This window comes from Anarhichas minor, unplaced genomic scaffold (assembly GCF_050575085.1).
Source record: "Anarhichas minor isolate MPS153535 unplaced genomic scaffold, ASM5057508v1 ptg000007l, whole genome shotgun sequence".
NCBI classification, from domain to species: Eukaryota; Metazoa; Chordata; class Actinopteri; order Perciformes; family Anarhichadidae; genus Anarhichas; species Anarhichas minor.
In genome coordinates this window covers 14,044,974-14,057,232 of record NW_027466453.1, presented here as the reverse complement: position 1 = coordinate 14,057,232, position 12,259 = coordinate 14,044,974, and the positions used below count along the sequence as shown (strand labels likewise).

Genomic DNA, 12,259 nt, shown 5'->3' with positions numbered 1-12,259 from the left:
CAGTAGTCTACAGATTCAAAGTGTTTTCTTCGATTTTTTTGAACAAAATTTCTTTGTTGTTATTTATTGTTATTATTATTATTATTATTATTTTAAACAACTATTAACAATTATTAAGTCAACGATGCCTTGATTACATCAGTCATTGTATGGAATTATTGAGAAAAAATATTTTTGTAGCACCTCAAATATTGTGATATTACCCATTTTTGTCCTGAAGTTATGCATTAGTCATTGTGTGGAATTTTTGAGAAAAACATTTTTATAGAACCTTAAAATTTTAAAAAATGTGCCATTTGAAGGTACAAATTCAGTTCAGAGTTTTCACTTAGTAAAATATCTTAATTGATTTTCAGTCAGGTATTATTCATTTCCAGCAACCCTCAAATCAAAAAATAAAGACACTACTCACAATTTAGGTGTATTTTACCTTTAACTCACAAGATTTAGGTAGCATGATTTATACTAAATGTGAATATAATTCATTTAATCTAATTTCCATTATGCAATATGTGTACTTTGTTGGCATCTTATTCTGAAAATCGGATGTTCGTCTGAAGAAACCGGATGTTGTCTCACGTTAATCTTTCCGCTAACTTTCAAAGTCCTTCGCTCGCTCCCGATCTGTGCCATTTGAATGCGTTTACCGTGAATTTCAGCATATAGGTGCACTCAAATGTAAGTGTCTGCTGAGTTGACCGCAGTCTCGCAGTCACAGGTCTGATTAAGAAGCGCTCCATTTATTTATTTGTTTAGAAAGTTCGGTTCTTCACGCAACATCAGTCAAGGCGAAAATCAAAACCATTCTATGGCAACTGGACCGGGTCATATAGGCTACGATGTTTTTGACAAGTTCATTAAATTATCATTATTATTAGAGGAATTTATGGGGGCATTTTTTGCCCCCCTCCTAGTGATATCAGGGGCAAAATTATATTTCTTAGGGGCAGTTTTGCCCTTTGCCCTCGTGTATTTCCGATGCTGTCACACCCATTCATCACATTCATTTATTTAGGGTTATTTAGGACATGGACTGGAGGATCCGATCCAACCGCTGATCTTTTGATTGAAAGACAACCAGCCTTAACTCTGAGCAGGGGCGTCGCTGAAGCCCCCCTAAAATGTTCTTCAGCCCCCCTCCCCCCCCAAATAATTTGGCATTATTGGATTTAAAATGTTGATTTTTTTTTTTGGTGATGTCATTAAATTAAACTATTGTTTCTCACATGGACAAGTTATTTATAACATGCTACACATGTGCGTGCGTTCTGGTTTGTATGTTTTCTCCCCCTTCAAATTACAATCCAACAGCCTATCATCATACTTAACGATATAAAGTTGACACTGTCAGGTCCATTCTCCATCCATTGTGTGCGGCCCCTTTAAGAATTAGGATTTGGGAGTGACGCGGATATGAAAGCTTGTTTATCTGTCTTTCCTTTAAAAGCAGGAAAATTATTTCTCTTATTTGAGAAAAGTTCATATTTGTGTTGTCAAATTTCACTATGACCCGGAAATTCTGTCTCTTGTGTTTTATATATATATATATATATATATATACTGAATGTAAGCAAAACTACAGAGCAAAATCACACTCTTTCTGATTGAACCAATCGATGAACTGTCTGAAACAATGGATATCCGCGGCCCCAAATGGGCCCCAAAAAAAATTGCCGCAAACATGACCCTCGCCTTAGGGCTAAGCCCTTTCTTTCAATCCTAGAAACGCCCCTGACTCTGAGCCACAGCACCCAGGTTAGAAATGGTTACAGTTAATAAATAGTTGAAAGTTAAAGTCAGCGCTTATTACAAAATTTGCAAATACATAATCCACTTCTGTGATTACAGTTGTTTTCAATGCCAACACACTAACATGACACATGAAGCACAATTACTGAGACTAACACTGTGAGAGCAAAACCTAAGGTCAAGTCTCCAAAACTCTAAACACATTTTCTGCTTTACATTCAATTTGCAATTCAAAGTGACACTTTTTGTAACGCACTGCACACATGAGACACAGGACTCTCACATAAAGCCACATGTCATTTCAAAACACTGCCAATAAAAAAGCCACAGCCATGGACCAATTGGCCAATACATGTGTCACCTGGTCAAACACCTAATAGCTTGATTGTCAACTAATCAATCAGGATGTAAGCGCTAAACAGTTATTTTATGATTGCTTAAGCACAGTATTAAAAACAGGGCTCATTTTGTCAAAACATAATTGTTCAGTAAATAATGAGAAACCAGATAGGCTGGTTTATTACTATCATCTAGTTCTATCACATTTTTGATATATGAATTAACACACTTAGAAAACATTATTTTGTAGTAACAAAGTTTTGTCCTTGAACGTCAATAATAACCTTAATAATTATTCAGTGTGGCTTTGTAGCACAAAGGCAGTAAAACTGCCTGCGCCAAAGCACACTGACTGTAATCCTGCGGGCTTAATAATAATAATAATCTTTATCCAAAAGCTTGGTGCGCTTCTCCTCACACAGCATTGCCAACAGCGGCGTGAAAAATGCATCAAAACGTGCGGCCTGATCGCGAGAGCCTGATGAAGAGAGCTACAAAAAATACTTAACTTTGGGCCCATATTGACTAGCCGTACATTAACATAGAAACATGATTCAAAGTTTAAAACGTAGACAAAACGCTGCACTTTATTGAGCCAAATGGACATTTTGATAGCTAGCACAGTTTTCATGAAGTCACAGTTTAAGTTTCAGGAAAATTTTGGGTCTGTTTCAGATTTTATAATGGGTGTGTATTGCACGGAGCAGAGCTGTCAACTGATCACCACCTGGTGGTGAGTTGGATCAGATGGCAGGGGAACCGGTTGGAAAGACCCGGCAAGCCCAAACGTGTAGTGAGGGTGAACTGGTAACATCTGGCGGAGGACCCTGTCCGGGAGGTCTTTAACTCCCACCTCCGGAAGAACTTCTCACACATCCCGAGGGAGGTTGGGGACATGGAATCCGAATGGACCATGTTCAAAGCCTCTATTGTGGACGCGGCCGCTAGGAGCTGTGGCCGGAAGGTCATCGGTGCCTGTCGTGGCGGCAACCCGAGAACCCGGTGGTGGACAACGGAGGTGAGGGAAGCCGTCAAGCTGAAGAAGGAGACCTTCAAGGCCTGGTTGGCCCAGGGGTCTCCCGAAGCAGCTGACAGGTACCGGCAGGCCAGAAGGGCTGCAGCTGCAGTGGTCGCGAATGCTAAAACTCGGGCATGGGAGGAGTTCGGTGAGGCCATGAAGAAGGACTTTCGGTTGGCCTCAAGGAGGTTCTGGCAAACCATCCGACGACTCAGGAAGGGAAAGCAGGGCTTACCCCAGGCTGTTCTCAGCAGGGGGGGGGGACTGCTGACCCGGACAGGGGACATCGTCGGGCGGTGGAGAGAGCACTTTGAGGAACTCCTAAACCCGACCAACATGTCCTCTGCAGAGGAGGCAGCGCCTGAAGATCTAGGGGGAGGCTCACCCATAACACTGGCAGAGGCCGCTGAGGTAGTCAAAAAGTTCCTCGGTGGCAAGGCGCCGGGGGTGGATGAGATCCGCCCTGAGATGCTGAAAGGGCTGGACATAGTTGGGCTGTCCTGGCTGACACGCCTCTTCAATGTCGCATGGGGGTCGGGATCAGTGCCCATGGACTGGCAGACCGGGGTGGTGGATCCCATTTTCAAAAAGGGGTCCGGAGAGTGTGCTTGAATTACCGGGGTATCACACTACTCAGCCTCCCGGGGAAGGATTACGCCAGGGTGCTGGAAAGGAGGCTCCGACCGTTTGTCGAACCTCAGATTCAAGAGGAGCAATGCGGATTCCGTCCCGGCCGTGGAACAGTGGACCAGCTCTTTACCCTCGCAAGACTACTGGAGGGGTTCTGGGAGTTTGCCCAACCAGTCTACATGTGCTTTGTGGACTTGGAGAAGGCTTTCGACCGGGTCCCTCGGGGGTTCTTGTGGGGGGTGCTGCGGGAGTATGGGGTGCCGGACCCATTACAATGGGCGATCCGGTCTCTGTACGACTGCAGTAGGAGCTGTGTCCGCATTCTCGGCAATAAGTCAGACACGTTCCCGGTGGGTGTTGGCCTCCGCCAGGGCTGCCCTTTGTCTCCGGTCCTGTTCGTGACTTTCATGGACAGGATATCTAGGCGCAGCCTGGGGGTGGAGAACGTCAGGTTCGGGGGTCTCGGGATCGCCTCTCTGCTGTTTGCAGATGATGTGGTCCTGTTAGCCTCCTCGGATCGTGACCTCCAGCATTCACTGGGGCGGTTTGCAGCCGAGTGTGAAGCAGCGGGGATGAGAGTTAGCACCTCCAAATCTGAGGCCATGGTGCTCTGCCGGAAACCGGTGGATTGCTCCCTCCAGGTGGGGACGGAGTGCCTACCTCAAGCGAAGGAGTTCAAGTATCTCGGGGTCTTGTTCACAAGTGAGGGTAAGATGGAGCGGGAGATCGACAGACGGATCGGTGCGGCTGCAGCAGTAAAGCAGGCGCTGCACCGGACCGTCTTGGTGAAGAGGGAGCTGAGCCGGAAGGCAAAGCTCTCAATTTACCACTCGGTCTACGTTCCTACCCTCACCTATGGTCACGAGCTCTGGGTCGTGACCGAAAGGACAAGGTCGCGGCTACAAGCGGCCGAAATGAGCTTCCTCCGTAGGGTGGCCGGGCTCAGCCTTAGAGATAGGGTAAGGAGCTCGGTCATCAGGAGGGAGCTTGGAGTCGAGCCGCTACTCCTTCGCGTCGAAAGGAGTCAGCTGAGGTGGATCGGGCATCTAATTAGGATGCCTCCTGGACGCCTCCCACTGGAGGTTTTCCAGGCACGTCCAACTGGGAAGAGACCCCGGGGAAGACCCAGATCACGCTGGAGGGATTACATCTCCCAGCTGGCCTGGGAACGCCTCGGGATCCCCCAGAATGAGCTGGAACATGTTGCCGGTGAGAGGGAAGTCTGGGTCAGCCTGCTTGGCCTGTTGCCACCGCGACCCGACCCCGGATAAGCGGAGGAAAATGGATGGATGGATGGTGTATTGCACGGCTCGTTAAGAGCTAGAGTGAGGGCATAACTGTCAGAGTGGAGCAGAGCAGGAAAATATTCTGTGATTTTTCCAAACAAATTACTCCAGCTCCCACAATTTTTACTCCTTATACACCATTTATGGCCCAAAAGTTTGGAAATGTTGTGCTGCTCGCAGTAAAGTGTCTATGGAATCTAACGGACTTACACATTTGGCTCAAAGAGCCGCAGAGCGACATGAACTCCAACCAACTGCTACATTAGACTCCATGTTAAATCTCACCACTAATTTCTCAAAGAAAGCAAACGGTACCAGTTTTGTATATTGAACCTGAACGATACTACCGGTAACATCGGTGCGTGTATATATTGCGATATCTTCGGGCAGTAGAAGCCACACTGTCAAAATTTCTTGCGAAATGTTCTAGTTATATATAGTATAGCTCAAAAAGTTAATCTGTTGGTGCGCTGATATTCTTCCTATCGTGTGTACAAATAATTTATAACTCCCTGGGATCAACAGCAGATTACTCACCAAAGCACACACCCAAAACAAACAAACTCATGCAAATAGTTTATCCTGAAGAGAAACTAACCTTTAGGCAAACAAGGTCAGCTACTTGTTAAAAGAAGGTTTACTGGTGGCCTGATATAATGACACTGATGTTATTGTCTTTGTGATCCCTCTTTTTTTCTATTTTTTAAGTTCATATAGTGACTTAAGTTGTATTACGTTATTATTTTACTTGGACAGTAATTAGAAAGGAAGTGATGAGAGTTGTGATAAACTTCTGGACCAAAAGCAGTATTAATGATGCCCGTCCCTACATGAGTGTCTGCATGTTCCATGTTCTTGCATCAGTAAGTGGCACTTTGAAGCATTAACAAGCATAATACATTATATTACCATGAATCTTGAATGAATATCAACACACCTTTACTAAATCTGTAATAGTACTATCTCAAAGGCATAAACAGGTTAGACATGGTTCATATGAGGTTAAATGGTAAATAGACTTGTATTTGTACAGGTGTCACCTGACCTATTATCATTCACACCCATTCATCACATTGATTTATTTAGGGTTATTTAGGACATGGACTGGAGGATCCGATCCAACCGCTGATCTTTTGATTGAAAGACAACCAGCTTTAACTCTGAGCCACAGCACCCAGGTTAGAAATATTACAGTTAATAAATAGTTGAAAGTAAAAGTCAGCGCTTATTACAAAATTTGCAAATACATAATCCACTTCTGTGATTATGTGATTACAGTTGTTTATAATGCTAACACACTAACATGACACATAAAGCACAATTACTGAGACTAACACTGTGAGAGCAAAACCAAAGGTCAAGTCTCCAAAACTCTAAACACATTTTCTGCTTTACATTCAATTTGCAATTCAAAGTGACACTTTTTGTAACACACTGCACACAGTTTACTACATGAGACACAGGACTCTGACATAAAGTCACATGTCTTTTAAAAACACTGCCAATCAAATTATATGCAAACTACCTGAAAAGTAGGAGTTTTATGAGCCCGACCCTGCATTCCTCTAGTGTGCCTCTCAAAGTCTCACTCACGCACAGCCAACAGTAAACTTAAGTCTAAAAGAAATTAAATTTGTACTGTAATTGATACATATATATATATATATATATATATATATATATATATAATCTAGTAATAGGTAGGGTGCCTTGACCTGTTGACCTCCTCTCTCCCATCGACCGATTCCTTGATAATAATCCACAACTGTGATTAAGTTGGTTTTCTATTTCGGTCATTTTCAATCTACAGTATATGACTTTAATACCCTTGCTAATGAATAAATAATAATAAACTGTAGAGCAAGCCTTAAGAAGGCCTTTCTTTTTATTCTAGATCTTAAACAGATATTTGAATGTATATTTTTGTGTTGGAAATTTTCTCTTTCTTTGTAGGCCATTCACAAATTTACACTTTTACCAGTTAACACGTTTTGTTTCGCATTTGACATCAAATCTTGAAATAAATCATTTGTGCTGTATCGGTATACTCACTTAAATAAAAGAACAATCTGGTGTGTGTTTCTTGTGCATGCATGTGGGCAGCAAGGTTGACACACATTGTTTACCCACACTAAGTTTTTCTTGCTGTGAACACCAGAGGGTAGTAGAGGCTCACCAGTAACTTCCTGTTGAGGTTGTCTGGCATCATTATAAACTGCTGCCTCTGCATTGAGATAAAGGGACTTCTGTAGCACTTATTATGACAGCTTGGTAATAAGGTAATGTGGGGTAATAACTAATAATGACGTGTTAGTTATGTTATTTATTGTGTCATGCCAGTATAAGCAAACGCCCAGCCGACATGGACATCCTGCAGTCCTTGTCTCACTGTTAACTCTCCTGCTCCCATCGGTTCCTACAGCTAATGGTCATTTACCTGAACGTAACTCTGCAGAGCTTTAAACAGTCCTTCATCCCAGAAAACCACGCCCAGTTTTTACAGGGAACATCCGTATTTATTTTCCCATCGGCCCAGCCGACCTTATACCCCGAAGTCCAGTACGGTCAGGGGAAGTTGCTGGCATGGCAGATTGGGGAGAATCTCTCTCAGGGGCCATGATGTCCCCCAGTCACAGGGGCTCAGTGGATAGTGAAAGTGGCAATCGTCGATCCAGCCACTGTGGTACCAGCCAGTGCAGGAGCCCTGTAGTCCCATTAGTGCCTCAGGGTTTAGCCCAAAGGGACACCTTTACCATCTGGCTGCAGGATTTCGCCGGCGCTGCCACACTTTGGACAGCCAACTGCATAGCTGCCACTCTGGAGTTGAGCACATAGACCGCAGCCAGGAAAGGGTTCCTCGCTTCATGGCAGGAGTTACACGGATGGCTCCAAGTTGGCGCACCCCTGCAGCCCCCTTAAACCAGTCGTGTGAGGTAGATAATCCCTCACCATCTCTGCTGAGGCCCTGCATGACTTCTGACTTGGCTCAGGTCACACTCAGAATGGAGCCTGATGACCCTCAGGGGACAAACAATGGAAGGACCACACCAACTGTCCTCAGAAATGCAGCTGAGGCACAAGCCAACAAGACAGGCGAGTCTCTCTTGAACAGTTCCTGTAATGCACACTGTATCTACTAAACTCTACAGAGTGAAAATATGTCATTTCCACTGAGATCACAGTTTCTCCCATTGCACTTTTAAGGTAAAAAAGAGGAGACCCAGAGGCGAGCGCTGGCTCTGGAGGACATGCAAAGGTGTCTGGAGGAGGAGCATTCCTTGCAGATGTCTCTCCTCCTGGCTGAGCAGGAGAAAGAGCAACAGCACCTCTGTCTGGTCAGCACATGGAATCACACTTTATCTATTCTAAATAGAAGTAGATACCGAAAATGTATTTTTTGTGCGGTACTTTATCAGTTATTTTACAGATTGGCAAGAATTATTTAGTTTTTTAGTTGCAATGTTGAAGTGTAAATGTATTCTCTTTTGCTTAAGGTTAAAGCACTGAAGTGTTTGTCTCCCGTATACGCATGTGTTCAGGAGCTCGAGGAGACAGATAGAAGACTGAAGGAGCAGGGGTGTGTGCGGCCTTTGAGTGGGGATGCTTGTGGGTGGAATTGTAGGTCCGTGAGTGACAGCCGTCCTGTTGTGAGCCCTTCCTGCCCTGGACTAAGCCTTGAGCACACACCATCTGAGCTATCACCTATACACAGTATAGGTACCACTTCACCATGCTCACTTATTACTCTGTTGGAGTTTGTAAAACAGTGTTGACATAAGACAAAAAGAGTGTTGTGGCCTATTAACTCTTATTATTATTACTTCTATTCGGACAACTCTTCCATACATGCAGACAGCTCAAAATAGAGAAGTTCAAACACCTAAATTGAAAGTATGTTTCTTTTTCCAGGTTTTCCCAGTCCTGTAAGTTCCAGTGTGTCCTCTCCCTCTGTCCAGCCTCCCGGTTATCTGTGGGGACCCACATGGGCAGTTAGCAAACCTCGAGCGAGGCTAAGTCTGGTATGTATGCACAAGTAGACAAGAGGGTGTGTGTGATTGCATAAGTTACACATGTTGGGATCTGGCTGGAGCGGGTTTGGTTATTGGCAAATATACAAATAGATTATTGATATTAATACAATTATTAATATCAATAGGATTATTAACAAATATTTATAATAATGGGGCACCACCCTGGGATCAGGGACCAGTAACGAAATTGTGGATTAAGTCTTAAAATTGGTGTTCACTTAAAAAATGTAAAAGTACTATTCCACATTCAGAGTGAACAGTGATGGTTTGAATCAGCACTGACCATAAAAAACAGTTGTTATCAATAACAATACTAATCAAAAATCAATAATATTATAAATCAACAAACATCTATTATACAATTGCAAGCATACTAAACCTAAAAGCAACAAACAAGCATGTGGCGAAAGGAATCTGGGTGTCTGTATGTATGTGTGTGGGTGTAGGAGGGGAGAGAGAGAGAGAGAGAGAGCAAGGTGGTGTAGGTGAGGGGTTAGGCGCGGTTTCATAGTTTAGGCTTTTCTTTTTACATGCGAAGTCGCAACACACATTAGATGGACGTTTATTTCTCAAACCCTCTCTGTGTTTTATATCTTCACGTTCCCATCTTCACGTATCTTCTTGTTGTCCAGGTTATGGCAGCAGAGCAGCAGAGAGCCTTCTGTCGAATTGGCGCCATCATTCGTGGCTTCCTCACTCGCAGACTGCTCAAAACAGAGAAGGTCAAACACCTGCGACAGACCGTCCTGGTGAGATTACACGTTTAACACAAATAACACACAAATACAAATGAGCACAACTAATTGAAAACACCAATGTGATTTTAATAAGAGTTAATCAATAAATTATTCATCATGTTAGTGAAAAACTGTGTTTATGAATGTGTACTGTATATATGTGTGCTTAGGATACACAGGAGTTCATCCGCTCCTTCCAGACAGAAGGTCCACAGAAGAGAGGCCCCTGCTCTGCACAAGATCGCTCCCTGCAGGAGAGAGTTAGAGCCCAGGTATGAACGTGTAGTTACTGTCTATAGACAGCAGAGGTCCATCTTACTCCATGTTTATGTGTGCCTCTTTTGTCCCGCAGTTACGTGCAGCCCTTTATGACATCCATGACATCTTCTTTGAAATGCCTCTCTGGGAATCGATTAGCATTGCTGCAGCAGGACAGGGAGCTCCGAGCAGAGAGGAAGCTGCGAGACATGGTAACCTGTCAACCAATCAATCACACATCCATGTGTTGCTCCTCTTTTAAAGGAAGAAGTGAAGGAAAAGTTCAGATATCTTTTCACTCTCAGTATGAACTTGGGAACTAACTTGAGTTTGTACTCGTGCTTGGTGAGCAGTGAAGCATTCGTCTGGACAATTTGTGTAATGTTTACCAAAGTATAAATCAAGACATGGCTTGTTGTTGTAGCTACATCTGCTAAGATGAATTATAATTGTTCTACCTGCTGATAGCTGGTGGTACTTGAAAAGCTTATCATGATGAACTGTATTTATATTACACCTTGATTACCACACGGACAAAGTGTCTTACAGGAAAGAAACACTGTTTGGTGGCTCGTCTTATACCGTCAGTGTCAGTGCTTCAGTCATACACTATGATCCTTACTGACTGTTTCAAAAGGAGAAAGCCAAGGGCCCCAAGGAGAGAGCGGTTCTGTCTGCTGCCACACAGAGGTCTCTGGACAGGAAAAAGAGGTACGATGGGAAAGAGGAACACAGCCTTACATTGTAGATGAGATCTGGTTTTAGACACTAATGTTTTTGATGATGGGCTCCAGGGATCAGCAGTGTTTTTATTGTATGTGTTTGGCGCTCCTCCAGGGTCGGTGAATCCCCATCAATGGCTAGAAAGAAGCAGCAGAAGCCAAAGAGCCCCACTACTAACAGGTGCTCTAGACTGAACTACAATTTCCTGTGTTTAATGTCCCCAGAAGATTAGTTCTCTAAATACATCCTTTCTTCATTCACAGAGTCCTGAAGCCAAACCAAGGCCAAAACTCTCCTGTGCCAGGCCAGCTGAACCGCCAGGGGTGAGACTTGTTTCACCAAAATCACAAAGTGCCTTATCTTGCTATCATAAACTGCCATATGTCATCTCTTAGGAGATACGTCACTCCACCTCACCCCCACTACTCAGAAAATGCTGATAAGCTTTTTGGGTTGCTAGTGTCCTAATTAACAAGCATTACACTTTTTCTGACTCTGATGAAGACACACTTGGCTTCAGAACGGTAGTCTTCTAATAAAGTGTGTTGCCTTAAATCCATGTGCTCCAGTATACTTTGGACCTAAGCTCTGAAGTCTCTGAAATGTAATTCCAATACTTTATTTGCCTCTTGCTGAAGGCAACAGCGTACAGAAATGTTTGGATTTCAGCTTTTACAGATGACTTTAAAGTCAGCAAAGTATGACAGGGGCTTTTTCTTCTCAGGAGCTGGTACAGAAAGACCCCAGAGGAGAGAGTGAGGCGCTCAGACAGCCTGAAGAAGCAGCACTCTCTGGGTTAACAGATCACTCAACTTCCCCCGACCTGTGAACTTTGATTTGTTTAGTCTTTGAATACAAACCTTGCCCCACTGAAAGTCCAGTCTGTGCTGCTAATGTGATTGTACCATCTGAAACTCAGATGATTGTATTCACTACCATACTTGAGCTCACTGGTATACATCATCACTATGTCATTGTGTTTTACTGTTGTAGCTGAAAAGAGCTGAACTGAGCACACATCTCACAGGGAGCTTGATATCGTCTGGTCGACACATTTTACACTTTAAAGAAGTGAAAAGAAAGTAAGTCTATTTAAATGCAAGCTAGAAGAAGGTCAGAGTTAAAGAAAAATAATTTGTATCCGTGCCGAAGAGCATTGCCTTTGCTATCTGCAGCATGTTAGCATGCATATATTTACCATGTTGTGTTCATAAACATCGAGTGCTTATAGCTGTAAGAGAATTTACAAAATTACTTTCATGCTGACAATCACATGAAAGTATTTAAGTGAGTATAATACATGAATTATAATTGTTTTGTTCAAGGGCTTTAAGTACCTGTTTGTGCTTTGTTTCTGTATTAAATGGTGCTGAGTTTACATTACTCTGAGGCATTTCAGTGTGTTTCAACATTGGTGATATTTCTTTTTACACAGTGGCGCACTGTTACATTAATGTAGCTTCACACAACAGGAGATGCACAGCAACA

At 43.4% G+C, this 12,259-nt stretch overlaps 1 protein-coding gene and 1 pseudogene across 1 annotated transcript in view; one reads left to right on the top strand and one right to left on the bottom strand.

The window, feature by feature from the left end:
• Positions 1-12,259, bottom strand: part of LOC142944833 (nuclear GTPase SLIP-GC-like) — an 83,519-nt gene that overhangs the window by 9,760 nt on the left and 61,500 nt on the right. The gene's annotated exons all lie outside the window — the stretch shown is intronic.
• Positions 3,241-11,599, top strand: LOC142945208 (centriolar coiled-coil protein of 110 kDa-like; annotated as a pseudogene).